This window comes from Podarcis melisellensis (assembly GCF_964234715.1).
Source record: "Podarcis melisellensis genome assembly, chromosome: 14".
Classification (NCBI taxonomy): Eukaryota; Metazoa; Chordata; class Lepidosauria; order Squamata; family Lacertidae; genus Podarcis; species Podarcis melisellensis.
The window spans coordinates 36,064,287-36,087,884 of record NC_138546.1 but is presented as its reverse complement, the minus strand read 5'-3'; the positions used below and the strand labels follow the sequence as shown (position 1 = coordinate 36,087,884).

At 45.2% G+C, this 23,598-nt stretch overlaps 1 protein-coding gene across 5 annotated transcripts in view; it reads right to left on the bottom strand.

The window, feature by feature from the left end:
- The window catches only part of ZFAND6 (zinc finger AN1-type containing 6), an 87,758-nt gene that overhangs the window by 48,671 nt on the left and 15,489 nt on the right, over positions 1–23,598 (bottom strand). For 3 of the 5 annotated variants that reach the window (XM_081888767.1, XM_081888770.1, XM_081888771.1), the window contains exon 1: positions 14,855–15,015. The exons of 1 other annotated variant lie outside the window; for it this stretch is intronic. The gene's annotated coding sequence lies outside the window, so the exon portion shown is untranslated. Of the gene's footprint in view, positions 1–13,433; positions 13,801–14,854; positions 15,016–23,598 lie in introns of those variants that run through there. One more of the 5 variants, XM_081888769.1, reaches the window with a different exon arrangement.

Genomic DNA, 23,598 nt, shown 5'->3' with positions numbered 1-23,598 from the left:
TAGCAAGCCGAAACCCTCTCTACTTGACTCAAAGGGACTGCCAAAAAGACCCTTTGCTACAATAACAACAAGTCCCTTCCAAAACTCAGGAAGTCAACAGGCACTTCCAAGGAACATCCAAACATTAATCCTAAATACAGAAATGTCTGCTCCAAGTAGGTGAGAATGGCCCATTTCAGCTTTCCCTTCAGTTTTAAGTCATACAGTGGTACCTTGGGTTAAAATAAATTTAAAAAGTTTTTTGCTGCTTAGGGCAGGCGAAAGGTCTGATATTTGCCTAATCTGTCCTGGTCACACTAAAGGTAAAGGTAAAGGTACCCCTGCCCATACAGGCCAGTCTTGACAGACTCTGGTCACACTACAGAAGCACAAATATCCTGTTGTCTTTGGGGCACTAATCATGCAGTCAGGCCAAGGAAGAGACATTTAACACCCACTCTTCAAGTCAAAACCAACTGGTGAAAAAACAAAAACAAAGCACAGACACACAATACACACCACACACAGAGAGAACCTGAATATGTAAAACAACAGTGTTTCTGAGGTTCATGTGCGGCTGATATTGACCAATGCTTGTCAGAAATTCTATTCTTACACTGAAAAGGTAGGATGAGAGCCTGGGTAAGCCTCATTCTGGGAAATCAGCATTAAAAAGAGGCACACACTCAGGAATGTCAACTTTGAACCCATCCCAAACCCCCCAAAATACACAGGGACCTTTGTGAAAATTTCTCCTCCATCCTCTTGTAAATAAACATACCAAAATAATATATTTATCTGTATAAATACGATCTTGAAGATGCAGGTGAAAAAGGGAAAGCATTTAAAAGCAGATTTTATAAGGAAAAAATGTCATTCTCTCCCCCCCCCCAACTGAGCAATAACAATAATCATCAGTTCAAAAGAAATTAAGAGGTTAAACACAGACCAAGGAGATTTAAGAGCTGCAGTGCCACATAAAAATTAAAATACAGATCCAACAGCCCACAACACTGTAGAAATAGCCACATACACAGAAAAATCACTTTTCTGTATAAAGGAGGTGGTTTAAATTGGAGATTGGTGAAAAAATAAACTCAAGTCAAGTTTGTGTCTCGACACCTGATTTCCTGTCCAAAGACCCCTTTTGTTCTGCTTCCCTGCATAAATTTTAATATCCTGCCAGCACCACAAAACGAACAATGGCAAAATCAGCCGAAAGCACGCTGACCAAACAGTCTCGGAGTCAAAGTGGGGAAAACACAGACACTCTCAGAGCAACAAAAGAAGACCTACCAACAAGATCTGCACAATTTTCTGTTTGCTTCACCCCAGATTAACTTCACTTGAAGCTGTGCTCCCGTGCAACCTACCCTGAACATTACGCCCCACCTTCTCCAAATGTGACTGGCTGAACTGGGGAGACTCCACCCTGTTTGTGAAGCTTATAATCCTAATTGGTAAAAGCTAATATCCATTATTTAAAGAACTTTTTCCTTGCTAGCAGGGTAGGTTAAGCAGGTTAAGACACCCTGAGCAAGCTGGTTTCTTAAAGGAACAATGCGCAGATTTCGTAGAGAGGCAAAGGGCAGCTTTCAATGAAACTGGGTGCCAAAACAGCACAGATCAGGCAGCCTTTGCAGGAAAACTACGCAAATGAAACCGCGATCATCACTGGGGAACCTGAACGTAGTAATTACACACTTACTCAAGAAGCACAACACTTAAGCAAGGAACGTGAAGAAGCCTTACAAAACAGTGGTGTGAAAAATGAGGTCAGTCTATTATTAGAGAAAGAGAGAGAGGTTATGTGAAACTTTGCCAAGTAAAAAAGCACCGTAAGTGCATCTGTTCCTGCTTATTTTAAGTTACGGGGTCAATTTTGTTTTATTCGCTTAAAGCATTTTTACCCAGCTCTTCAGCAGAAAAGATCAATAAAAGACAGGACATTCCCTGTGCCAAGGATTCAAATCTAAAAGGGGGAAAAGACATGTCACAAAAGGAAAAATGCGGTTGGGAGGAAAGAGGAAAACAAGTTCAAGCATCAGTTGTGATATCATTGGACTTCCTCTAAGCTGTCTTCAGCAGTTGGTACGCCATGTTCAGCTAGATGGGGAGGGGAGGGAGGGAGAGAGACACTGTGGCCTTTGTGACTTCCAAGTGACAGCAGACCCTTTCACCATGCTGGCTGTGGCTGATGAGAGTTGGAGCCCTGAACATCTGGAGGGCATCACACTGGCTGCCCTGCAAAGTCGTACGTATCAGAGTCAGATACCCACAGTTGCCTGTCTCAACTCAATGAAGTCCAGAGTGCAAATCCTGATTGACAGGCAGTATGGTACAGTGGTTAGAGTGTTTTGTCTCAGGGCTGGGGAGAGCCCTGTTAAAAGTCCTAGCCACAAAAACTCACTGGGTGACCTTTGAGCAGTCTCTCTCTCTCAGCCTAGCCTACCTTATAGAGCTGTTGTGAGGATCACACTGGGGGAACCGTGCAAGGCACCTTGAGCTCCTTGGAGAAAGGTGGAATATAGATAAAGAAAAAGCAGCAGCAGCCCCCATGGTGCACTTCAGCTGTCTTGATTCATAGCAGTGAGTGACATAAGACTCTTTATTCCTCCTTTCTCCAATGTGCTAGGGCCTCTGCTGCTCTTCAGAATCCTCCCCTTATTAACTGCAGCTGCTCAGTTCCATTTGCCTTGGCTCATGGATGAGATGAGGCAGCTGAGGTGCATTACAAGGAACCCCCCTGCGTAGTTTTTACAGCTGTACACAGTAGGGGAGGGGGGCCTTTTTCAGTCCTAGGGATGCCTCCCCTTCTGGGCAACCTCCCAGGGACCACATGCCCATGCTGGGTAAGCCAGGGGTAAAAGGAAGAACAGCAATGGATGTAACCCTTACCTTTGTACAGTAGTTTCTGCACACATATACTTCTCTGTGCAGGGGCAAATGGGGCTCGTCGACCTGGGAAGGAAGCCCACCTTGGACAAGGAAAACTCTGACCCTAAACCTCTGCTATCTGGTGAGATGTTTTCAGGAGAAGAAAAGGCTAAGGAGTAAACCTTACACTAATCTGGAGTGGAGCCCCTAAGACAGTTAGATGGTGCCTTGTACACCTCCTTCTGTGCAACCCCTGCAGCCAAGCTGGTGCTAAGTGTCTTGTAATGCTTTCCTTTGGACCACATCAGTGAGGCCAAGAGAGGAGTCTTGTTGTCTGGGCAGCCCAGGACCTCCGAACACACTGTCCAGGCTTACGCCCTGGGGAGGTCGCTTTGGTGCTGTTAACACTTCACCCCTGGAGATGTACTCCATTGTCTCTCGAGACAGACAGATGGATGCCAGCAAAATACCTCTCTGTCCTCCTTGAAAGCCCAGTGGCCTATCCCAACCCAAATTAAGTAAATGATAACCTGGGCATAGCACAGGGCTAACTTTGACTTATAAGCACCTTAAACTGGTGCTCTGTATAAAAAGAACTGCAGAAAGGCATGCTGAATTTTATACACTGCCAATTTAAAGCTGCTGCTTTAAGTGACTGTTCGGTCGTCTGGGAAGTATAGAAATACTTCAAATAAATCAATATAATAAAATGCATAGTGGGCTCCTTTGGAAGGAAGGGCAGGATATACATGTAAATAAATTAGTTTTTCAAAGAATCATACTCCAAAATGAGATTGGCTCTGTGAAGTCCTTTCCCAAAGACATGTAGCTGCCTCATCCCTGCAAACGAACTGCAACATATGGACGCACAACTGGCATAAAGCACAGGGTCAAGAGGATTGTGGGGGGGGGGAGAGGAAGCTATCCAATCACGCTGTAATTTTAGGCTATTGCAAAGATTAACTGGTCTTGTGGTGCAATCTGAAGATAGAGAGGGCCCTGAATTAGGGAGGTGGGAATTAGATTCCAAGCCAGTTTACAGCTGCTCCCTATCATTATAATGATCAGATGAAGTATACACACGAGGACCACACAATGCACAGACTGGATTTCTATTTTTTATTGTCTATCTGGTCTTCTGCCCAGTCTCAGAGACCAGCAAGAACATAAAAGTCATTTTATCTCAACTCGCAAAAAAACAAACAAACAAAAAACACCGCTTCAGCCCAGGATTACCCTTGTGGGGCCCATAGCTCAATGAGGCCCTATAGCACATGTTTTACATATTAAAAGAGGGTCCCAAATTCAATCTTCAGGTAAGGATGGGAACGCCCCCTGTCTGAAATCAATGGAGAGCCATTGCCAGACCATGTAGATCTGGGGTTCCCAACTGTGCCCCACCAGTGGCAGATGAAATTTACTCAGGTGGTCTGTGGCATTTCTGTGGTTGAAGATGAGAGGAAGCACCTCCATCCCATTAAATAATCATATTTATTTTTAATTGCATTCTGTTGCTTCTCTTATTTTGTAAACGTTATTTCGTGGTATCACCATTTGAACACAATGCAGTATATATATATAAGAAATAAAAGCAGCAATTAAAAAGCATACCGCACCTAGCACAGTGTACTGCATTACTATTGCTACAACGAGCAGAAAAATCATTATGTGGTCTGCCAAGACCCTCAGCAATTTTCAAGTGGTCCATGGGAAAAAATGGTTTGGGAACTGCAGATGTAGACAATGCTGAAACAGAACCATCTGACTCAGCATAGAGCAGCTTCCTCAACTTATTAGGATTTTAGGCAAAGTTTGTGTGGCGTTAAGCTCATAGCCTCTCAAAAGCTTTCAGGAATTCTTATACAACCACTAAGTGAAACTAAAATGCACAAATGAAATGAAGTGAGCGGTGAGCCTGCAGCCCCATGATCTGTGGAAAGTGCTTTGGGAAAACCTAAAGAGAAAAATAAATCTATTCTCTGCTACTGCTGCTGACATTGCCAGTCAAAGAAGAAGGGGCAAAGAGTAGCTCTGCTCTCTCATTTGACAACTGTGTGGCAGCCAAAACTTTCCCAAAGCAGGAACAAATATGCCTTTCTGGGGGCACCTAAGGCAAGGCTGAACAAAGTTGGCAGCGCATGCTCTCATCTTCAGCCCGTAATTTAGCAGCAGAGGGAGAGCGCCTGACCACAGGGTTCTGTGGCAAGGTCCACAGATGCCTTGGGCATGGAAGGAAAGCAGCTGTGTGTGGCGAGGTGGGGAGCAGGGTGCCAGACTGAGTCTTCAGATGTAGGTCCCTCCTATTTTAAGTAATCAACAGCCCAAGTGCACAACAAGACAAGCTTCAGACTAGGCAGCAGATCCTCACACAAACAAGAACAATAGTGGCCGGTGGGGTGGGGGTAGGAATCCCAGCAAGCTGCTCCATTACTTCTGAGCTCTGAAATTAACCCGACAGGCACAAAGTTTCTTGGCACACTGCACTGTGGCCTAGCCAAGCCAAAACAGAAACTGGGCTTGAGGGTGATGGCAGAGAATGGTTGGCCTCTCCCTTGGCAACCCCAGGTGCCCTACCTAGCAAGTTTTGCTTCATATTTCAGAATCCCACATGCACATCAGAATAACCAGAAATGACAAATCCATGAAGGCGGCTTTACGCAGTTTTTGCCACCCTAGGAATTAATGATAAGAGCAGGATACAAATATTTATATGCATAAGCCAGGAGGACACATTATTTATAACCAAGCTCAGATAAATGACATTATCGATCTGTAGCCTTAAGTAAGGGGAGAGGGGAGACCTGCGACTCTCAGCTATTGTTGGGACTCCCACTCACATCAGCCTTAGCAAGCATGGCCAATGGGTAGAGATGGTGGGAGGAACAAAAATGTCACATCCCATACCCACACCTTTACAGCTGCATATAGGTTAGGACTGGCTATATGGGATACAGAAAAATCCAGCTGCAGTTCAGATCTTATTCTGATCCACAGAATTGCACTGCCCTGTTGGCCGAGCTGAATTTCTACAGGTACGTTCAAACTTGATCCTCATCTTCATCTTCTGTGCTGATGATGTATATACCTTAATAGGATTAAGGTTTCGCATTCCTGAGGTTAAGACACTCTTTCAGATAGGCCGCGTCCTACCCATTCTTCAGAATAGGGACTGAATTGTTCCAACAGGTCAAAGACCCAACAAATGAAGTATCAGATGAGATGGCATTTGTTTACCACTATTAGAAGTCACAACTCTGAAGAATTTGGATCACTACTATTCCAGCCAAGCTGGTTCCAAACAAATTGCTCTGCTTTCCTTTGGATCACATCAGCAAGGCTGAGAGAGAGGTGTTGTCTGGGCAGCCCAGGACCTCCATATATGATGCCCACACTTCCACTGAGGTCACTTCCATGCTGCTAACACAGCAGCTTAGCTTCGCTTGGCCACACACACACACACCATTGTCTCTTGAGACATAAGGATGCCAATAACTTTTCCTGAGGCTCACAAGCCAAATACAACAACGGCAGATCTAAATATTACCTCCACATTTCCATCTCTTAAGGTGCCTTCAATTACATCTTTAACCAACATTTCCTTATGCATTAAGAGTTTCCCTGAACCAGGAAGTTACAAAAGGGGCTGTTCATCAGTACCTTTCACATGCAATATTTGAAGAATTCAAAACATTTTGGAGCACCCCTTGATCCTTGTGATCTTTGACAGGTGACATAATATACCCTGTTGTACACCAGGCATATAAATCAGTGTTCAAGGTTCAAGGAGAGGTGCAGGTCTCTCACCACTACAATGAAAAGAGAAGTTTTGGAGATCTATGTCTCCACTTTGGCATGGAATATAGCGTCCAATTTTTAAACAGCATTTTCTAAATGTCTAGAGCTAGACACCTGCCAAGGGATTCAAAAGCAATGCATTTAAGTTTTTTTAAAAATACCATTAGGAAAAGACTTTAAGAAACAAACTGGAGGGTATATGGGGCATGTAACAACACTAGAAGTGACAAGAAAATGCATGACTGCACTTTGTCTGGGGTTTTTGTACCACAGTGTGGAGGGAGGGGTTTAAGCTTCCCTTCCTGCCACTTTCCTGATAAATATCCCCCCACCCTCAACAAAAAAAGCTACTATGTGTTTGGACCAAGTGCCCTACAGCTACTATTTTTAAGAGGCAGGAATACAATCACAAATCTCTTGTGTTGACTACCTGGGGTCTAGGTTTGATAACTTGAGTCAAGGAGGCCTGCAGCTTGAGAGACTGCCCTTTTCCAGCAAGTCACTGTGCTCTGCAAGAGTATTTCTTCTTAAAGTCCTTCAAATATCAGAAGTCTGCTCCATCACTGTAATTCAGAGCAGGGCTTTCAGTGTGGCTGCTCCTGTTTTGTAGAATAACATCCAGAATGAGATAAGACAAGTATCCACTAGCTGTACTTTACAGAAACAAATGAAGGCATTTTTGTTTCAACAAGCTGGGTGTGTGTGAAAGATCTTCACTTTGGGCTGCTTAAACTTGCATTTAGTTGGGGTTTCGTTGGTAACTGGAAAAAAACCCCTGTATTTATTAAATACAAATGTAAAAAGCAATTCATACATTAATAAAAAATGAAAGCAAAAAATCATAGATGCTTCATTCTCTGACCTAAATTCAATGGAACAGAAACAATAAAATGACTTTTAAAAAGGTATTCATATCTATCATTATCAGATAACTTAGGAGTCATTCCACACTGGGAAAACCCAGCCAGACGGGTGGGGTATAAATAATAAAATTATTATTATTATTATTAAACACTGCCCTGTAATTAAGCCTTTTCTTAATAAAAAAATACTTTGCCTCCAACAATTTTAACTGTTGCCTGATCAACTGGGCAATTGCTTTAACAGCCAGAGAGATTAAGAATTCTTCAGTTCTTTGGTTTAAATCCATAATACTACTGTCCTGCTGATAACTAGCCATGCCCTCTTTCAAATCTCTTTAAGTGCAATAATGTGTTTTAAAAACAGCTAAGCCCCACCTACAATATAATTTCAAAGCAGTATCATATTACTTTAAACAGTCATGGTTTCTTCCACAGAAACCGTAGTTTAAGGGTACTGAGAATTGTTAGGAGACCCCCCTCCCACTATTCCTTTAAAGTAACACTGCCCAAAATTCCCTGTGAAGATGGAATGAATGCTAAACTAATCAGGGAACTGTAGCTCTGTAAGGGAAATAGGGCCCTCCTAACAACTCCCAGCACACATAATGAGCTACAGTTCCCAGGATTCTTGTCGTGGCCATTTAAAGCACTATGATACAGCTTTAAATGTATAGTGCAGATGGGGCCCAATATTTTGTTTAAGGTACATTTCAAATGGGATGACTTTTTCAGTTATGAATATGAATGGATATGATGCAACATATAATCCACCTTGTCCGCGGACAATTCTGCGAGCAAGAGCTAATACAGGGCTGAGGGACCTCAGATTCCAGCCTCTCAATCTAGCCCCCAAGACACTCTTTGTGCTATGCCCCTGATGGACCGGATCTGCTCAACTGCTTTTGTCTGGTGGGCTGTGTCCTCAGACTGTGATAATGGATGGGCTGTGAAGATAAGTGGGTACATACATAAACCTCTGACTTCTGCACAGATGGAATATAGCCTACTGCATAAGGCTAACGGCCACACCCATTGTGGAGTAATGGTCAGAGCGTTGGACTACAAACTGGGAGACCAGGGTTCAAATCCCCATTCCTCCACGAACCTCGCTGGGCAACCTTGTGCTAGTCGCCATTTCTCAGCCTAACCTACCTCACAGGGTTGTTGTGAGGAAAACATGGGAAAGGGAGGAATGGTAGGCACCACCTTGAGCTCCTTGGAGGAGGCAAAGTGGGGTGTAAATGTAATACAATAATAATAATTCATTGCTTCAACCACTTTTGTCCCTGACCTGCTCAGCATTCAGTATGCAGCTCCCAGAATGTTGATCATGAGGGAATGCCACCCTCAGGCTGAAAAACATTCCCCACCCCTGATCTAATAACACCATCCAGGTCAAGGCACCATCCAAGTAGAAACGGCTTCTAACAACATGCTTTCACCACCACCCTGCCCCTTTTCATACAAGAAGTCACTCACTTTAAAGGGGAGGGAGAGACGCAAAAGTTATACTGTACAGCAAGTGGCCTTAATACAAAGTGTTGTCTATTTTCAAAGACACAGCACTTGGCTTATTACCAGAGATTTTGTGGCAACTTGCATACTAAAAATTCTAGGAAGACGTAATGAAAGGAATTAGTGAAGACGTTAAGGTTGAAATTCACGTCTGTGGGATCTGCGAAAGATTTGTTTCTACTGCAATCGATTGGTGAAGCAAACAGTTGAGAAATAATAGTTCTTTGGAAGGAAAGGAGGGAGCAGCAACAGAGGCCCGAGAGAACATCTTTTTGACAGAGATAAGCCACTGAGTTGAGGCAGGAAGAAACCCAAATCACTTATTCTAGAAAAACTTCTGACACTACAGTCTCGGGAGCATGGCTGAATGATGTATCAAAATATTTATCAGAAACAAAGTAAAGCTATAAATAAACCAGGTATTTTGTAAAGTGTCAAAATTCTCCATTTTGTTTCAAGGCTGCTACCCTAAGCAAAACTTTCAAGGGGATAAGCACCAAGCTCCCTAGAATTAGAACTTTTGCATTATTTAACAAAATTTATACATTTACTCAAAAAGAAAGTCTCTAAATGGTTTACAAAGGGCAATCTAAAATATTCCTTAAAACACCAATGAAAGCAAACATTAGAAACAAATTGACATGAAATTGTAACAAAAACTAAACAAAACCAGCAATTTACAAACTATTATAAGGGGGGCGGGAATACATGCCAGTGCAGGCTTGTTGAAACATATCTTTTTAGCAGGTGCCAAACACAATACAGCAAAATTGCCTGCCTGCTATCAATAGGTAGGGAGTTCCAGGTGCTGCCATAATGAATGATCAATTCCTTGCAAGTGAGGGATGAACATTGCATGAGATATGTACTGTACAAACAAAGCATTCTTAACAGTCACTATGAGGCAGAAAGATATTCCCCCACCTCTATGGCTGATATTTTGTATCCTAGAAGCATTTTTTTCATTTCTGGGTGTCTCCACAACCGAAAAACATTGTCAAACGAGAGAAAATTCAAAGAGCAGCAATAAAAGCCATCAATGAGTTGAAAGCCAAATGACAGTGAGGAATAAATTATAAGGCCTAAAAATAAAGCACATTTTTAAAAAGTACCTAAAGTTCAATAAGCATCTACAATTCAAGAGAGGAACTCAGTTATTTAAATGCAGTTTCTTATAGGGATTACACAAGGAGTTTTACTGTTCTGCTTAAGGCTTCCGAGCAAAAGTTACGAAGTCTGATTATGTACCAGCCTTAAACCACAGGAGTCACCTACTAACATTAAATGGGAGTCAGCAACGGCGCAGGACCACAATGATTCTTTACAGGAAGCAAATCACCCTCGGCTCTGGGTGTCTTCTCTGCTCTCATACCTCGTGGGCAAGGTTGCAGACAGAAAACAAGTCCAGGCACAGATTTATTTATTTTTTTTAAAAAAAGCTGTGCATGGCACACTTGTAAACTTTGGATACGGTTGCCAGCCACCCGTTCTTTTCTCAACGAAACAATAAACAGCACACCGTACGCACGTGTCAGAAGATCATTAAGAACAGCAAAAAGGTTCTCCAGGTCCAAATTCAAGGCACAAATCCATGGCACACGTTCACAAACAGCACTCAAAACAAGAGTGAAAAAACACACAAACCCAATTATGACTGAGTTCTTGTGAAGGTGGAAACAAGGTCAACATCAGGCTGGCGATTGTAGGTATCCACAACCCTGCAAGGGTCCCAGTCCTAGGCTCCCAGGCAAACCATGAACTCTGGAAGAGGGAATTCATGGTTTCAGAGGTACTATGCCAAACCACGGCTTAACTCCCAGCAGTACAGCATCAGCAGGACCAAAAGAGATCCAGCTAAGCAGACATCTTATCCTCTTTGGGAGCTCGCACACTCATGCTAAGCCATAGGGTAGCTTAGTGCAATGTGCACACCGAACCAATGTGAAAAAAGTGAGGAGTAGTGTACTCTTCTGGCCTCCTGGGCAGAAACAGCTGGCTGGAGGCACAATTCTCCATCCACACTAACCCCAACACAATACAAAAGACTAATACTTTACAAGTCACTATTTTCCCTCTCAGCCTGAAGGCAAAGCAGAAGGAACAGGATAAGCATGCATCCCACAACAAAAGTGGTAGTGCTAACAGTGCAAAAATGGCAAAAATGAAGAACTTTACTGCTTGAAATAAACTGCAGCTGTCTGGAAAAGTAGACACAAATGTGTTCTCATTGGATAGACTTTGCGGGGGGGGGGGGGGTGTCAATTCATTGCCATATTTAGGTCTAAGACAACAGGGAACAGTAACCTGCAGAAATTCACTTTTAAAAAATGTCCCAGTCGACAGCTCCAGGCAAGTTAAATCACTTTTGACCTTCTTCTGCCCAAGAGCTTGTATTCTGATCTTTCCTGTAATAGGCTAAACATTAATAAAATTAAATCACATTGTCTAACATTGCCATGAGTTTAATAACCACCTGGACAAAAAAAGGGAATTTGTAGCCAAAGACAAAGCTCCCAGTTCTAACAAGATTAAACATATAATGCAGAACATGATACACCTCATGAAAGGCATTAAGGAAGGCTATACACTCCAAAGCAGACTTACCTAGAATCTAATTCTCTTGAGATCAAATGAAAAGTTTAGAACCAGGGTGCAGGTTAACAGAAGAAAAATCAGCCCAGAAGTAAATACAATGAACAGTGACCGCAAACAAACCCTACAGGTGGTCTCTTTGACAAATGTCTGTGGGCCCCCCAGGCCAGCTCAGAGCCCCACAGCTCTAACCAAAGCACCCCAAACCACAGGCACTTCTAACTGGTCTATTTATTTCCTGGATATCCCGTCACCTGATTGACTCATACTCCACAGGGCAAGGCAGCTGGGGACAAAAACAACAGCTGCTTGAGGTTAAACTCACATCCCTCAACATGTTTGCAGTGAGGCTGCACATCAGCCCACATCACCTCCCCTCTTCCCAAATCACATACCAACTCTTCCCCATTGGGGAATGCCCCTGCCTTCCAGAACCTGCTGGAGGCAGGAGCTGCTATTTCCTGTTTCTCCTCAAACTCTACCAAGCCTCCCACATCCCATGATAAGGTCTCTGTATTCCTTTGCTACTTCCTTCCAGGGCTCTAATAGGTCCCTTGGTGTGCTGATAACCACCACTGCCACACACACACACACACCACACACACACACACACAAATACTTGTCCTCCCATGAATCTAGTCCACCCGTTTTGTAAGATTCCTCTTTACATCCAGTAGGCAGGCCTAAGAAAGGACAATTTTGTCCCCAACCCATTTCCAAGCAGATACCAATCACTTAGCACCCTTTCCCTTCTGACAGCGTTTTTGTTTGTTTCTGTCCCAAATGTAGAGAAGAGCTGCCTGCTCAGAAGCTACTGAAGAGTGTAACATCACTTCACATTTCATTCCCCATCCTAATGTCTTCTTCCTCAGTTCCTTGGGACAGGCATGGCGAACCTTCCGCCCTCCAGATGCTGCTTAACTACAATTCCCATCATCCCTGGCCATTGGTCTTGTTAGCAGAGACTGATGGGAACTGTAGTTCAGCAACATATGGAGGGCCAAAATGCCAAAGGTTCCCCATAGTGGTTTTAGGATGACTGAAGGCCCCATGATGGAACAAGTGTCAGAGAACTTCAAGGAGTGAATGGATCCTATATAGTACATGGATGAGGAACCTGTGGTTCTTGAGATGTTGCTGCACAATTCCCATTAGCCCTGGTCATTGATCATGCTGGCTGGGGCTGATGGGAGTTGTAGTTCAACAGCATAAGGAGGACCACAGGCTATAGAACAAGCTTCCTCAACCTCAGCCCTCCAGATGTTTTGAGACTACAATTCCCAGCATCCCTGACCACTGGTCCTGCTAGCTAGGGATCATGGGAATTGTAGGCCAAAAAAAATCTGGAGGGCCAAGGTTGAGGAAGCCTGCTATAGATGAACCTTGTTCTATTTCCTTAAGGTTTGCATAAGGACTGAACTCGGAATCTAATTCCCGCACTTGAAGCTCACTGACAGATGTTGAAGCAGTCATTCTGACAGCCTAAATGCCCTCACAGGGCTGTTGTGAAGCTTTTGTTTTTTTGTAAAAGACTCCACTAGTAGATCTCTGAACACAGGCACAAATAATAAACAGGGAATTACCCTCCCTGATACAACGCGGATTCCATTTTCTTCCTTACGAGATATTTAATATTACCTAGAAGGCAAAGGAAGATGTCTCTTCATGCCCCTGCTGCAGTTTCTCTTAATCTACCACAGGGGTACAATCATCTGCAAATGAGGAAGGGGTAAACATTCCCCTACATATAGGTTAAGTTGACTTTAGCCTTTCACAGCGTACTTAAAAAAAAAAACAAACTAGAAACCCTACCTTTCCATGATGTGTTCTAAGTTGAAGAATAGGAGTGCACTTTCAGGATCTCCAAAGGGTTAAGGTACAACTAACCAGGTGTCCCAAGTCTGCACTCTCCATTTTAAGAGGCTAGAAAGTGTTTTGCCAGATGATATCAAGGCCCATCTAGCCTGGACTCTTTAGTAAGGAACTGCAGCAACTAGCAGGCAAGTTAAAATAACAAATAAGGGGCCCACCAGAAATCACCCTGTGGTCTTTTTGATACCCACCCTTGCCTTTAAGTGGAGGTTTCCCAGTGAACCCCCTGTCTCTCAATTACGCCATGAGTGTGTGAACTGGGGTCAGTCCCTATTTGAGAGAGAGAGAGAGGTGGTTTTTGGTCTTCCCTTTTCCTCTTACCCAGCCAAAAACCTTTCAGTCTTTAAGTGGCAGCTGTCCATATAACCCCTAACCCTTCCTTCAGCTTTTGGGGGGGGTGTCAAAGAAGAAAAAAAAGCACCCCTAAGATCTTTCCCCTCTCTCAATACCCTTTCCCTCTTATCTTCCCTGAAGTTGTACCACTCAGAGCATAAAACTTTACCCTTTGGGGGGGGGTGTAAGAAGAGGAAGCATTCACCAAACCCCCTCCTCCTCCAGTGTAAAGTGCTCTAAAGGGAACTAAAAGTATTTAAGCAAAAGCTTCTCTTGTCATTCTTTCACCCTCCTTTCCTGTGTGTGAAGGGGACAAATAAAGAAGCAATTTTAGAGCCCTGTGCCCTCCATAGGTCAAAGTCCTCTGAAGGGGATTATTCCCCCCCCCCACAACATTTCACCTTCCCCACATATTCCTTTAACTCTCCTCCTGGGGGAAGTAAAGGGAAGAGGGGCTGCCTAAGACCCCTATCCCCCCAAAAGTAAGGTCCCCTGGTGGGGGGAAGGAACACGTACACCCCCTCCCATAGAATTCCCCTTTCCTTCCTTTAAGTTGGGCCCAAAGAGCCTTTATCTTTGTGGGGGGGGGGAGAGCTCGCCCCAACTCTTTCCTAAAGTGGGGCTTTGGCAAAAAGAGGGGGGTCTTCCATGTCATTTCTCCCCCTTTTCCTCGCCCCTCTCCCAGGTTATGTAAGTGGGGGACAAGGCAGTGAGAAGAATAATGTGAAGAGACCCCCTCCCTTCCCTACACGACCCTAAACAAGCCTCCTCGGGAGTAAGCCCCACTGAATTCGCCCCCAGGGAAAGTGGGGCAGCTTAAGTAAATATGGGGGGGGTAATTTGAGGAGGGGATGGGGGCAGAGAGAAGAGCCCCACCCCATGCATGTGGGATAGGGAGGAGAGAGAGAGAGAAAGGGGGGGACCCACTCTTTCCCCCGTCCCCCCCCCACACACACGGAGGGGGGGGGAGTGAGGAGAAAAGGCGGCCCCTAGCCCACGGGCCCGCGCACGCGCTCTCGCTCTCTCACCTGATTCCGCGGGAGGGGAGGGGGGCTCGCGAGGGTCCTCGCGCCGCAGAGTTCCAGCCGCCGCTTGGCTCCTCCGAGTCTTCAATAAACTTTTTTTTCCCTTCCTCTCTCCCCCTTTTCCTCCTTTCCCTTCCTCTCCTCCCCGGCCCCGCCCTGTCCGACAGAAACCGACGCGGGCGGGCGCTGATTGGCGGAAGCCGGGCGGGCGGGCGGAAAGGAAAAGGAGGGGGCGGGGACGAGGTAAAAGAAAACCCAGGAGGGAGGGAGGGAGGGGGAAAAGAGGCGCTGTCGCTGCTTTCTGACACGGCTGCTGCCTCCGCCTCCTCTTCCCTTCCTGGTGACTGGCAGCGACTGCCGGGGACGGCGCGCGACGCGAAACAAACTAATAAGAGCGAGTGGGGCGGGCGGAATGGGAAGAAGGGAGGGCATAGAAGCCAGCTTTAATGCCCTCCAGATGATCGTTGGACTACAACTCCCATCAGCCCCGAGTAGCGGCCGCGCTGTCGGGGGCTGATGGGACTTGGAGTCCAACCCTTGATTGAAACAGCGTTTTCTGGGGTTTTTTGTTTTTTTTAAAGGGACCATAGCTGTCAACGTTTTCCTTTTTTTTAAGGGAAATTCCCTTATTCCGAATAGGATTCCTCGCAAGAACAGGGAAAAGTTGACAGCTATGCTCTGGACTAGTGAGAGATTTTACTTTCTTGGGCTCAATGATCACTGCAGATGGTGACAGCAGCCACGAAATTAAAAGACGCCTGCTTCTTGGGAGAAGGGCAATGACAGGCCTAGACAGCATCTTGAGAAGTAGAGACATCACCTTGCCAACAAAGGTTCGTATAGTTAAAGCTATGGTTTTCCCAGTAGTGATGTATGGCAGTGAGAGCTGGACCATAAAGAAGGCTGATCGCCGAAGAATTGATGCTTTTGAATTATGGTGCTGGAGGAGACTCTTGAGAGTCCCATGGACTGCAAGAAGATCAAACCTCTCCATACTGAAGGAAATCAACCCTGAGTGCTCACTGGAAGGACAGATTGTGAAGCTGAGGCTCCAGTACTTTGGCCACCTCATGAGAAGAGAAGACTCCCTGGAGAAGACCCTGATGTTGGGAAAGATGGAGGGCAGAAGGAGAAGGGGACGGCAGAGGACGAGATGGTTGGATAGTGTTTTCGAGGTTACCAGCATGAGTTTGACCAAACTGCGGGAGGCAGTGGAGGACAGAGGTGCCTGGCGTTCTCTGGTCCATGGGGTCACGAAGAGTCGGACACGACTAAACGACTAAACAACAACAAACGCTCTGGACAGCTAAGGGAACGGCTGTCGTTCAGAGGCAGGGCTTCCCGAGAAGGTCCCCGATTCAAATCCCGACATCTCCCGGTTAAGCTGGGGCTGCACTCTTGCCTGGAACCGAAGCTAAAAGTCACGGCTTCCTGCCTGGGGAGCTGTAGTTTGGTGGAGGGTGCTGGGAATTGTAGTTCCGCGACAAACTACAGTTCCCAGGCTGTTGAGGGGCGCGACATGATCGTTGATGTGTTATTAAAATGCTTTGATGTATGGTGTGGAGGTTACTTTTGTGCTTTGCCCAAGATCTTTTTTCATACTAAAGATTGATCCTGGCTGACTATGCAAAATAATAATGGGGAAAAATTATCTCTGAGTATGTAAAAAATATATTTCCCCCATCCCCACCCCCTTGAGACGCTACAGCCTACCCTTACTAGAAGTGCCAATAGTCTTCCTCTGTGCCTACATTGCTTTCCTGTGTATTTATCACCTGTGTGTTAGTCTGGCAGCTATTTAATAGGTGGGTTTTTTCCTGCCATTTAATCTCCATTCTGGAGAAGGGTGAGGTCTCATTGACACCTGTTGGGCAAAAGCTTCTGGCACTGCGGGAGGTTGGACTAGATGACCCTAATAGTCCCATCCAACTCTACAATTCATACGTTTACAGCACATTTATACCACTTTAACAGTCATGGCTCCCTCTTCCCCCACCAAAAAAGCCTGGGAACTGTAGCTTGTTAAGGGCACTGATAGTTGTTAAAAGACCCACTATTCCCCACACAGAGCTACAATTCTCAGAGTGGTTTAACAACCAATTCTTCATAGAGAAGTCTGAATCCAGACTTGGAGAAGAAATATATTCAATAAACAAAGCAAGCTCTATAAGGGAAATTGGAATCTCCCACTCCAGCCTTTCTCTACCTGTGGGTCCCCAGATGTTGTTGAACTACAACTCCCATCACCCCTAGCTAGCAAGGCCAGAGCTCAGGGATGATGGAAGTTGTAGTCCAACAACATCTGGGGACCCACAGGTTGAGAACCGCTCTAACCCATCACGTCCACATTCAAAAGCATACAGCTTTAAAGCACATGAAATGAAATGTCGTTTAAGGGTGCTCAGCAGGATTGTGAGTGGTAAACTACAGTTCCCAAAGGGGTGTGTGTGTGTTGCTCTTCTAACTCAAATCTATATTCACACAGATTTCAGAGCAGGACAAGATGGTAGCATACTTAAGAAAAGCTCATGCCATTCATTTTTCCGGTACCACAAGATTCAGTGGGGGTGTTTTTTTTAGACACTAAGCATGAGAAAATAAGGCTGCCGCATGACGAAAGAAACATTAGTCATTCATCAGATGATTTTTAATTGATTCATCGATGAATTAATTGGTTTAAACGGCAAGCCTTCACAAAGGAATAAAAACAATCATTCTGAAGTGGGGAAACATAAGATGACACGTGCAAATTAATCATCAGAGGCTGTGTGGCACAGTGGTTACAGTGTTGGGCTAAGACCTAGGTTCAGTTCCCCACTAGGCTATGAGGTTCATTGGGTGAGTCACACCCAGTGTCACACAGGATGAAATTACGAGGGAAGAAGAGCCACACTGAGCTCATTGGAGGAAAACGGGGATCCAAATATAATACCAAAACAAAAAAAACTGCAAGAGAAATTCTCTCTTGTGTGTCAGAGTCCAACAAAGGCTTCTGCCATTCCAAGTGCAACTGTATTGAATTTATAGTTCATTTTTAAAATTAACTGCTACCCGCTTAACTGGGTCACTTTTTATGAGTCAAAAAGGCTGCAATCCTAGATCCATTTACTTGGCAGTACACCCCATTGCACATCACTGGGCTTCCTTCATTGCCTAACAGTGCAATCCAATCCAATCTACTGCAAATAGAAGTCAAGTCCTGTGTTGTTCAATAGCACTTCTTCCATTTTACGTTGCTGTCCTAATAAGGGACATTTCATTGACCTACCTAGTGACACAGGCACACACCCCTGTCCAGCCGAATGACTACCTAGCTGACTTCATTGTTCATTAGAGCAGTAGCTATTAGAGAGGAGCTAATCCACAGCCTAACAACAACAACCCCATATAGCATAGAAGAGCCAGTGTGGTGTAGTGGTTAGAGTGTCAGGCTAGGAACTGGGAGAACAGGGTTCGATTCCCCACTCAGCCATGAAGCTCACTGGGTGACCTTGGGCCAGCCCCTGCCTCTCTGCTTCATTTAGGAAACCGCCATATACTGAACCAGCCCCCTGGCCCATCTAGTTCAATATTGTCTACACTGGCCAGCAGCTGCTTTTCAGGGTTTCAAGCAAGAGTCTTTTTCTGGGGATCGAACCTGGAACCTCTCAGGGTTGTGATGATTAAATGAGGAGGGGGAAAACCAGCTTGTTCTCCTTGGAGAAAAATTGGTGGGATATAAAATGCAATCACCCAATCCAGAAGATATGTTTACCTATATTTCCTTTTCCTATTTATTGCCCAATAGCCCTTCAACCTTTGGCCTCCAAACTCCTGGGACCTGCTGCTTATTATGGGATAGGATAGGGCCATAGTGGCAGAGCTTTTGGGTATGCCTGCCCCAAACAAGTAAACAAAAAGGATATGGCCAAAGAGTGTTTAGAGAAATTTAGTCCCCTTTTACAGTTTATTGTCAAATGATTTTTTCTCAGTATGGTTTCAAGTTAATATGAAGGCTGAACCTTGTCCTTGCCAGGGAATCGTTTGCCCGCGTCCCCAGTGCCGAAGAGAGAGAGAGCAAAAAGCACCAGGAAAGTTTCTTCTTTGGAGAAAAGAGTTTATTGCAAACTGCGCACAGTGACAACCAGCAGGATCGCTCCTGCAAACTGGCTGTGTAGAAATACATTTCAGCAAGCCTTCTTATACCTTTTGAGCATTTCCCCCCCTCCCATTCCTTCCTCAAATTTTCCCCAATCAGCTGGCAAATGTTCAACTTATTCCCTTATATGGCACATCTATCTGCTGGCTAAGCACTTCCTCATACGTGTCTTTCTGCTAGCTAAGCACTTCCTTATTATGTGTCTTCCTGCTTATACACGTCTTTCTTATCTTTGCATTCCTTAAGGCAGGAAGCGTATGGCAGGAAACATGGTGATGATTCACCGTGCTAAGGAAGAAACCAAAAAGTTTTAAAAATTAGTTTCTTCCATTAGATTCACAAAATGTTTAGGGGTATGCATCCCCCTAGAAACCACCTTTTTGCCAAGGTGCCCAAACATGGTTTGTAGTTTTGAAATATGAAAACAAATGCATGTTATAAAAGACAGAGTGAGACCTCTTTAGTAGGTTGGTTAGAATTGCAAACAGCTGCAATTCTGGCTAGCTGGTAAGGCAGGAAGCTGGACTCTTGACCTGCCTGAGTTTAGCAAACACCCATTGTTTGCAACTGCAAAAACAGGATTAATACAGGAATTTACTGCAGGAAGTATTTGAGAGCAACCCCTACAAGATACAATGGTACAGAGAAGGCAGAAAGAAATCCTTCCCATGCCCTGCATGTATGTCTTGCATTTCTAAAAATATTTCTAAAACAGGAAACACAAAACAGGAAACAGCTCCCAGTCTGCAGAGCTGAAAACAGGAAACAGCTCCCAGTCTGCAGAGCTGAAAACAGGAAGCAACTTCTGGCCTACAGAGCTGACGCATTTGCGGTTTCTGCCTAACCACAGCTTTTAGCTTCTTTACCTTATTAACCCTTCCTTCTCCCTTCACTCCCTCCTCTTTTTTATGAACAATCTATTACTTAGATTCGTTCTGGGGTAAGGGTCTATATTCTCTCATAAAAGCAATTACACGAGGTCCCATCGTGCGGGATATCATCTTTTCCATCATATGTTGCATACATTGCATCAAGCAGGGAATACAGAAGCAGAAAAGCAAAAGGATTATAAGCGGCCCTGCTATCAATACCATAATATGCCTGATCCAACCACCATCGGGGAGCCAAGAATATAACCAATTCCATGGATCACCTTCTGTATTTTTTAGCGGGTTTTCAGCTATCATTGTTTCCATGTGGTCGATTGTGGCCGAAATGCTGACATTATTATCTGGGATAAACACGCAACAATGAGAATGAACTAACGCACAAACTCCTCCCTTTGAAGCCAACATTACATCTAAAGCATAACGATTTTGCAAAACGACCTCCCGCATAGCAGACACCTCTTGATTGAGGTCCTTTAGTGCCTTAATGGTATCATTAAATAGCCCTTCTGTCCAATTGGCGAGCAAATGAAGATCTCTATAATTCATGGCTGCCCCTAAGGAAGGTAGTAGGCCCCGCGATACCTGGGTCCCAACATAGTGGTTAATAGGGGTATTCACTGCCCTGCGGTTACGCAGTCTGAGAGATGTTGGTAACTCTCCTATCTTATATAAAAGGGGAACCACCACTCCTAGGGTACAAACTCCAGTAAGATCTCGGGGAATAGATTTGAATGCTGCATCGCCACAAATTAGCCAGAGTTCTTCCGGAAGAAGGTGACTGGTGTTTCGTTGTTGCTCCGACCATTTGAAAGCTTGTGAAAACAGAAGGCTTACGTGCCATAACTCCTGGGTGAAATTTAATAGGGGCTGAACAGAAGAATTGGATCTAGAGCTTTTGTGGAGGTGGTGCATATCAGTCATTAACTTGGCGCTAGTATCGGATTGATAACACCGTGAGGTATTTCCATAATTAACAAAGGCAGAGCAGGTCCTATTAAATACAAAATTCAATACATATAAGCAATCAGGATAAATCCCTCGTGGGGTTGACCCTTCAGAGAATTTTAAACAAATAAAAGCTGGCTCGGACAGGGCCAATTTTACGGGTGGCCACTGAGCTTCTTCAGGGTTTTTTCTATTTTTTACATTATAGATATCATCAATGGGAATTCCATGTAGCATCAAACCTGGCCGTTGAGCATAAGGTGGTATATGCATACACAGCCAACAATTGGAGAGATTTAACATTGTGGTGAACTTAAACATATCCTTGATATAAATATTGTCTTTCCACATCTTATGATAATTTTCTCCTCGTGATGTTTTATTCAATAATCTAGTCCCCATCTGCCCATGTTCACCAGGTGCAGCACCTTCCTTGTCTCCTACAACTATGAGAACGAGGAATACTAGGAGGATCATCAAGGGGGTAGAAGGATTTGGCTGTTGCCTCCCGCAGAACCTATGACGTTCATGCCAGCAAAAGAAAAGGCACATCCATATGGCAAGGGCGGTTGAGATAACTCCCACCCACCAATATTCGGGGGTCATTTCTAGCTTTTCTTCTTATCGCTGAAGGGCCCACTGATATTCGTATTCAATTATTCTCCGGGCCTCAGGGGTGACTTTCCACTTTTCTGCTGAAGCACCCACTATATGGAGCAATTTCCCTATAATCCCTTGTTGATGGGCTGGGCCCTCGTGCTGTCTTTCCAAAATATTATATCCAAAAGGGACCTCTCCCTCTTCATATATTAACATGCACCCACAGGAATATATCCACCCCTGCAACAGCCTGACACATGGGGTGACTATATCAAGGGGTTCTGGTCCTAATACCAAAAGACCTACTGGTGCCTCTAAATTTGCTGGAGAGCAAGTTTCTACGTTGGGGATGCTGCCCGCGGGCGCCCCTCCCATCCAATTCTTCAGCTGTGCGTAGAGATATCAGCTTCCGGTGTGATATCAGCAGAGCGGTCGTCTACCAGGCGTCTGGAGATAGTCAGCCGAAGGGAGTTCTCTGGATCTGGTGTAACTGTCCAGTCTGAAATGGCTTTCTTTACTCGAGTATGGTGGACCCACGGGGTGATGCCAGCAACCTTCACAGCAGTAGGTGTAGAAAGTAGCACAGTGTATGGTCCCTTCCAGCAAGGCTGTAGGGGGGCTCGCTGCCAGTCTTTCACCCACACTTCATCACCTGGCTCGAACTGATGGAACGGTTCAGTTAACACACATGGGGTGCGAGCCTGGGTCCACCTGTGGAAACAGGAGAGAACTTGGGAGAGTGACTGCACATAGTTATTCAATTGCATATCCTGGCTAGCATATGGAGTTAACATTCTAACATATGGGACTGGTCTCCCAAACAAAACCTCAAAGGGTGACAAGTGGGTCCGCTTTGAAGGGAGACTGCGGACCCTGAGCAATGCTAAGGGCAACATGGCCACCCAATTAGACCCGGTCTCCTGCGTCAGCTTGGACAGCTGATTCTTTAGAGTTCTATTCATTCTCTCTACCTTTCCAGAACTCTGGGGTCTATAAGCAGTATGCAGCTTCCAGTTGATCTGGAGCGCTTTTGCCAGTCCCTGTAGGACTGCATGAACAAATGCTGGTCCATTATCAGATCCTATGGACCTTGGCAATCCATAGCGAGGGATGATTTCCCTAAGCAGGCACCTGGTTACTTCAAGTGCCTTTTCAGTCTTGGTGGGCCATGCTTCGACCCACCCGGTGTAGGTGCACACTGCCACCAGCAGGTAACGGTACAGTCCACAACGGGGTAATTCAGTAAAGTCCATGACAAGATCTTCCATAGGTGCAGTTCCACTGTGCTGAATCCCTGGGAGAGCCAGTGGTCCGGCTCTGGGATTATTCTTTTGGCATAGCAGGCATTTCCTGGAGATCTGGGCTGCCAGTTGGTAGAGGTGGGATATATAGAAGCACTTCCCCAGCTGCTTGGTTGTAGCATCTGGTCCTATGTGGGTTGAATCATGGTACCTCTGAATTATCTGCCGAGAAAGAGACTCTGGAATCCATATCCTGTCATCAGGGGTAAGGTACCATCCTTCCTTGGACAAGGTCAGTTCCTGGGCGTCTGCAGTATCCTTTTCCTGCTTTGCGTAAGCTGGTTTATCAGTGGTGCTTAAAATCTCTTCTGGGACCAGTGCTCCGATAACCAAGGTGGGGGCCAGTTCCCGGGCTGTTTCCTTGGCCACTCTGTCTGCCAATCGATTTCCTCTGGCCACTTCCCCTGGTCCAGTCTTGTGGCCATAGCAATGGATAACTGCCACTGCCTCGGGCTCCCATACAGCATCCAGAAGGTTCAATAGAGCTTGTGGGTGGGCCACCTGGTTTCCTCTGGAGGTAAGCAAACCTCTTTCTTTCCATAAGGCTCCATGGGCATGTAAAGTCAGGAATGCATACTTAGAATCTGTGTAAATGTTTATTTTCTGTCCCTTTGCCAGGCTCAGGGCTCTGGTCAGCGCAGTTAATTCTGCCAGCTGGGCCGATGTTCCAGGCGGGAGTGACTTTGCTTCGATCACCTGGTCCTCCAGGGCCACCACTGCATAGCCCGCCTTCCGTTGCCCAGCCTCAACAAAACTACTTCCATCTACAAACCATGAAGGCCAATGGGGGTTTGCCTCATCTTTGAGATCAGGTCTGCTGGAATATACCTCGTCCATTACTTCGATGCAATCATGCGTCTGCTCCTCACCTTC